The sequence below is a fragment of the Aotus nancymaae genome, unplaced genomic scaffold, assembly GCF_030222135.1.
Source record: "Aotus nancymaae isolate 86718 unplaced genomic scaffold, 86718_ANA_hifiasm-v0.15.2.pri h1tg000007l, whole genome shotgun sequence".
Classification (NCBI taxonomy): Eukaryota; Metazoa; Chordata; class Mammalia; order Primates; family Aotidae; genus Aotus; species Aotus nancymaae.
The window spans coordinates 57,443,236-57,449,920 of NW_026988418.1; positions in this window are offsets into that span (position 1 = coordinate 57,443,236).

Below are 6,685 nucleotides of genomic sequence, written 5' to 3' on the forward strand. Positions count from 1 at the left end.
TGACTGTCGCACAGTTGGCCCCTGCCATCCTCCAGAATTCAATTCAAATGTCACCTCTTTGTAGAGGTGTCCAGAATCAACCATTCTCTATCCCATCGCCTAATTTTTCTTTCTTACGTTTCCTACACACTGCCACTATTTATTTAATGTTTTATTTTAAATTATCTATTTCTGCCCCAGAATGTAATCTCCTTACAGGCAGGAATTTTTGTCTATTTCAGCCACTGCTTATCTTTACTACTGGGAACAAGGCTTAGCACATAGTGAATGCGCCACAAAAATTGCTAAATGAATAGATGACTGAAACAATGAATGAAAAGGAAAGAATCACTAAGACTTTTCATGCTAGAAATAGTGCTTGGTGCTCTTTGCGTGTTTTCTCCCTTTTAGACCCTCATATTAATCTCAGGAGAGTTAATGAAGCTTCCACAAGCACATACAGCAGGAGGCAGAACCTCTTAGAGCATGAATATGCCTCTCGGTAGCAGCCTGCTGCCGCGTAGCCCACCGATGTCTGCAGAATAGGAGTGGGGACTCCTGGGTGCGTCAATGCCATGTCAGCAGGAAGACAAAAGTGCTAAAACACATGGCCTGGGAAGCGACATAAGTTGCAAAGTCTTGACGTGGCAATATTCTAACTTTCCTTATCTTCACAGCAGGAAAAGAAGGTATATTGGGAACTGTGCGTACGGACTCAGTTGGTACCCGACATCCCTTTTGCCTTCACAGGCAGGAGGCTGCATCTCAGTGGAGATCAGAGGTTGGAGTAGGAGAGCTCAGAAGATCCAGGTTTGAGTTCTGGGTCCCTTTGGTTCTCAAGAGGGTCCCCACTCACTTATAACCTCCAGTAAGTCCCTTTATCTCTCCAAGCCTGTGTTCTTAACTGTAAAACGGGGCTAATTATACCTGCCAAGCTAACTCCCAGGGTTTTTGTAGGTCCCAAAGGACTGAACGTGTGTGAAAGAAACAAAATGCTCCTAGCCTGTGGCAGACTCTCAATGTGTATTTGTTTCAGGCATTCAGTTTAAGAGGTGCTACGCAGATTTTAGATACCATTTGGTGAAAATATAACCCTGATTATAGAGCTTTGGGGACTTTTATGGATTTGAGGCCATCTGCTTCCTTCCCACTGGCCTTCAGTTTGGTTCTGCTCAACTGTGCTGAGTCATGTCCTCTTCGAATGATTATCACGTTTGAAGGATATTTATTTAATGAAGTGTGAGCTGAACCGGGATTTAGCTGTTAATGTTTGCAATTTCTTTCCAATTACTGTAAGAATTTTATAAGCAGTTTTACACTTATAATAATATTCCCTCTCTACATCAGGAAGAGCAGCCCAATATCTGATTTCAAGTCTTGTGTTCATCTAGTTCTCAGGGAAAGAGAGAGATTGAGAGAGGGAGCCTGACTGAGTCTGAGGAACTCCTCTGAGAAATTCCATTCATATCATGTTGAGTCCAAGCAAATTCTCAGATTCTACAGAAGAAAAGGGTGACACGCAGTAGCCATTTGTGCTCTTCTTTAAGTGAATGCATTTAGAAGTTAGTTTGCTTTGGAGTTTGAGAGTATGATAAGGTTATTGCAAATACAGGTAGTCCCTGTTGTGTAATTTATAAACAACCCCTAGATAAGAATGAATGTCATAGCATCTAGCAGCAGCCTCATTGCTCCAGAAATTCCTGAGCTCCTGTTCCAACTCCACTGGCGATTCACTTATCCATTCAACAAACAGTTATTGAAAGCACGAGCCCCAGCTCAGAGGCAGTATGGGGCACCATGTCTGAGAATGTGGGCTCTGGAACTCTGTGGTTGGGGTTCAAATTCCATCTGAGCAGCTGTGAGACCCTGGACAAGTGGCTCTTCAAAAACTAACTGGAGGCAATCCTTTTGTATCTTAGTTCCACAAATAGTTACGCTTCTCTCCAGATACTTGAGCTTTAGAGCTTAGAGACACTGGGAATCTTGAAAATCATTGTGATTTTCCTCTTCCTGCTGATTACAAAAAAAAGCTCAGAACTAACTATCCATATAGCTTATCCCTGGTAAACAGGACTTCGTATCAAGCATTTTGTTACTACTTTTGCTTGTGGCCATACTTTATTTTCCTTCTCTTATTTTCTCCTTGTCTTACTTGAATGTGTTCACAAATCTTTTAGTTCTCATGTCTGGCCTCCATTTAACCCATGTTTCCTGCTCTGCTGCAGCAGATCTTTTCATGTCTAGCAGGACAGCAGGGGGTTAGGAGAACACGCTCAGCTCTACTATTACTGTGTTAACCTTGGCTGGTTGTTGTGAGGACCAAATGAGACAGATGTACAGTGCTTAGATTAGTCCTTGGTATAGAGCAAGCGTTCACCAATTCTGTTACTATAACAATGCCATGATAGGACAATGGCATCCATGCTCTAGAGAATTCTTTCTGAAAATGTAGGGATGTGCTGGGGCACGCAGCTGAGAAGGCAACAGGGTCTGGAATCCAGCTTGCACTCCACTCTTCAAATCTGGGATAGAGCTGTGCTCACCCAGGGAAAGGGGTGCCTTTTAAAAGTAGCTCCTGACTCCACTCCTGTTTCCTTCTTCTTAATGAATCGAACAGTTATAAAAGATAAGAACTGACAACATTGAGCACGATTTTCGATTTGGAAAAAGTTTAATCTGATGTTGAAAGAAGTTTAATCAAAAGAAGTCCAATCTGGTGTCAACTTGTATTCTAATGGACAACTCCTTGGACATATGTATCTTCTAAAAGTCTTGACCTCACTATCCTTTGACTATAAAATAAGGCCCCATTTCCCTTAATAACCAAATTATAATAACTCTAAGCCCCCACCTGCTAAATTGAAGCTCAGTCATTTGCGCAGGTTGTCCTCCACAAATGTTCCTAAAAATTGCATATGTACTTGCACACTACAACACCCCCACCCCCCACCCCTCTGCGCCCCTTATCCCAACGTCAGTCCTTCTTTTTGCTCTCCTGCTGCCCCCTACTGGAAGAGAAGGGACTCGGATACACAGAGTTGGCTGACCTCAGGACCACCGCGCTCTGGTGGTTACCTGCCTCCATCTCAGCTGCTTCCAACCTGCAGGTATGGCTGAGCGCGTGCCAAGGTCTTGGCCCATCTCCAGAGACAAGGACTGACTGAGCTGCTACTCCAGCGGGTCCCAGGACCCAGCCTGCTGTCCCACAGCTGCCTGTATAAGTTACGCTTATGTGCTCATCCAGTCTTGGTGCTCCTCAAGGCAGGAGAGAAGCCAGCCTGCAAGCAGGATGCCTAATAGAAAACTCACTTGGGCCCTACATGTACAAGTCATAATGGTGCAGCTCCTTTTCGTTTACACATGTAGCTTTTTTCTCTTCACCCCCCAGGATTTCCTAATTGGGCCACGGTCCACGCGGTCCCCCATATCAGCTGCACACTGTGCCTAGGAGAGGCACTCTCCTTCATGAGCCCTCCTGCTTCCCACCTCCCTCTGTGCGATGCCTCCTCCTAGGGTCCCTAAATGCCTCTTCTATTGTCAAGCCTTCACCAAGGCCACCTAGTTCACACAAGCCTTAATTATTGTGAAAGTCTAGAAAAACAGGTTGTAACCCCGACACCTTTTCTCCAGGGCCCTTGCAAATTCCTGGATACAATTAATACCGGAGGCTCCACATGGCAGTCATCACAACCGCAAAGTCAAAGATATGTTGCAGAAGGGCTGGTGTCTAACCCTTCCCTTCCAGCACCACAGCAGTAGGCCACTGCCTGCCCAAGGCCCTGGGACATCACTTAACCCACTCACACTCATGTTTTCTGTGTGTACAAGTGTTCTCTTCAAGACTTTGCAAGATTCACCAGTTTGATTATCTTTCAATCCCACATTGAGCTCTCTCGTCTGCCCATTAAGTAGAGACCTAATTAGTTAGAGACCTCAGACCAGGTTACTTCTGGAGCCCACCTGGTGATGCCTGGGAGCCTATGACCCATGAAGCAGGGAACAGGAACAAAAGACTAGATCCAGAAATCTCCACAGGAAATGAAGGACATGGGGCTGTTCCACATGGGAAGTAAAAAAATGGATTCAGAAATGGGCCCCTAAATTGGGATTACCAGATTTAGCAAATGAAAAAATGCAGGAAGTCCAGTTAAATTTGAATTTCAGATAAATAGCAAATACTTTTGTGTGTAAGTATGTCCTGTGCAATATTCAGGCATCCTGTGTTTTCTCTGGCAACTCTATCCCAAGGCCCTTCGAGCTACTGTCATGCCCACTTAGCACTCACTGAAGCCACAGAGCCACATAACTGCCCACAGCCTGCTCAAAACTGTATTTTGCAGCCAGGGTGCCTGAAAGGTAGTCACAGGTCATACACCACCTTTGTTGTGGCCGCGTGGATGCGAACCACGCAGCCGGGAGGTAAACCAGAGTAAACAGCCCTCGGCTGGAAGAAAAGAGGATTGTTTCCAGGAAGAGATTTAGAAGAGAGGATGCAGGCTGCTGCTTTTATGAGGAGGGTCCCACCCAGTGTGCTGGCCTCTTGGCTTTAACAGATCCCATATGTTTTTCTTGGAAGAACACTTTGGGGAGCCCTGCTCTGTGGCGTGCATGCTCTCCAAAGGAATGGGAAGCTTTTCTCCTGCAGACAAGCATGTCATGGAGTGGTTCCATTCCTCTGAACTCTAAATGTGTTTGTTCCCCCAGTGAAAGGAAAAGGAGGTGCAAGCTGGAGAGGAGGTGGCCAGACCAGGAGTCCAGGAGGCTGCTGTCCAAATGGGCCTTGGCCGCTGCTGCCTGGCAGACGGACTGCTCACAGCAGGGAAGGGCCGAAGGCGGTGACCTGGATCAGCCTCCTAAGAACGGCCTCCCTGCATCCTCCACAGGGCCCTGTGGGGATTTCCAGCATTTTCAAACCCAAATGATCCAGAAAGGCATGATCATAAAAATACCTTATCCTTGAAAGTTGACAAATCATTTTTATAAACATTATCTTATTAGGCCCTTGCAACGACCCTGTGAGGCAGGAGGACCAATCAGGGCAGAGAGGAATGTGTTAAAATGAACCTGGAGTTTGTTTTAATCAGGCATGGTAAGAAATGGAAATGACTGTCAGGGAGGAAGAAGTTTATACTCATAGGCCCCCCAGAACAGGAGGTTCGGCATGCCATGCAGGGAAGCGCCGGGTTGGTCAGGAGGCAGAGGTGGGGAGAGGAGAGCATGCGTGGCTCAGAGCCTTTACTGGGGTTCCTGTGAAAAGGAATGGGTGAGGTACTGCAAGTATGTCTCAGTAAGCTTAGCTTTGGGTAGTTTGTCTCAGTAAGCTTAGCTTTGGGTAGTTTGGATAATTTCAGTACGTTCTGGGCTATAAGGGTGATCCCCAGTTGTCAGGACCTGGCCCTGGGGTGGTTTAGGGCGGGGGAGAGATTGCGTTGGCGTGTGAGTTTGATAAAGGCGAGGGTTGAGGGTGCGGGCTCTGGATTGGCTGGTTCACATATCAAAGGCTTGCTCCATGCGGAGCCATTCGCTGACTCTAGGGATTAGCTAGCCCCAGGAATCTCTCTCGGATCAAAGCCCCAAATGTCAGAACATACAGGATACAGAAAATAAGCAAGTGTGGTCAATATAGGGACGCTGGAGACACAACTTCACCAGAATTACAAGGCTGGTGTGGAAAAGAGCTGGGACTCGAACCCGGGTGTCCTGGCCCCAGTCCAGGGATTGTTTCAAGACACTCAGATGCCCTCTTGCTCCTTCCAGGTGACTTGGGTGACCAGAACAATTCATCTGAGCAGAGTGACCAACTTTTCCTGTTTATCCAGGGACCAAGGGGTTTCCAGGATGTGAACCCTTCAGGACTGAAGCCCAGGACAGTTCCAGGCAAACTGCGATGATTGGCTGCCTGGCTTTTGAGCCAGCAGTCACTCTGTTTTTCTGACAGGGATCACTTAAGCAAGGCCTTAGCCTGGGACAAACAGGAATTGGAAAGATGGCAGAACAGTAAGAGAAGAAGGGATTTGAGGGCCATGCAGTCTCACTTCTAAGTATTTGACTAAGCTGATCCTTCTACCTGGAGCCCCGTACTATCTCCCGTTTCCTCTTCTACGCCCACCCTCAATCGCTTAATTCTTAAATATGCTTCAGATCTCCTGCCAGAAGCTAGAATACAACCTCCTCCATGAGCACCTCAGACATCTGCAAAACTGTTAGGTGCTCCATGGACTCCCAGTGTATAATTGCTTCATCACAAAATTTTGTGTTATGCTTGTTTCCTTACCTAACTCTTTCCTTAGAAAGCAACAACATGAGGGCAGGGGCTGTATCTTCATGTATTTATTAGTTCAACAAATATTGAGTGATTACTTACTGCGCGTCAGGTATTAGGCTAGATACATTGTATCCTGGGGATCTAATGATGAGGATAATAGATGCTGTCCCTGCCCTCATGGAGCTTTCAGTCTGTTGTTGGCTGAGATAGATGTTAATCAAATAATCGCACAAGTACAAGCAGAACTACAAGTATGCTAGAAATAATTTGTTTTGATTACCAGCTAGTAAATACAACACAGGAGAAGTACCCAATGCTAGAAATGCTTATAACAGAGGGACCAGAGAGGCAGAGGTATTAGAGAAACTTCCCTCAGGAAGTGATGATGGAGTGGAGATTGAGTGAAGCCAAGAAGGGGTGAATTAGGAAGGCGGCAAGGCC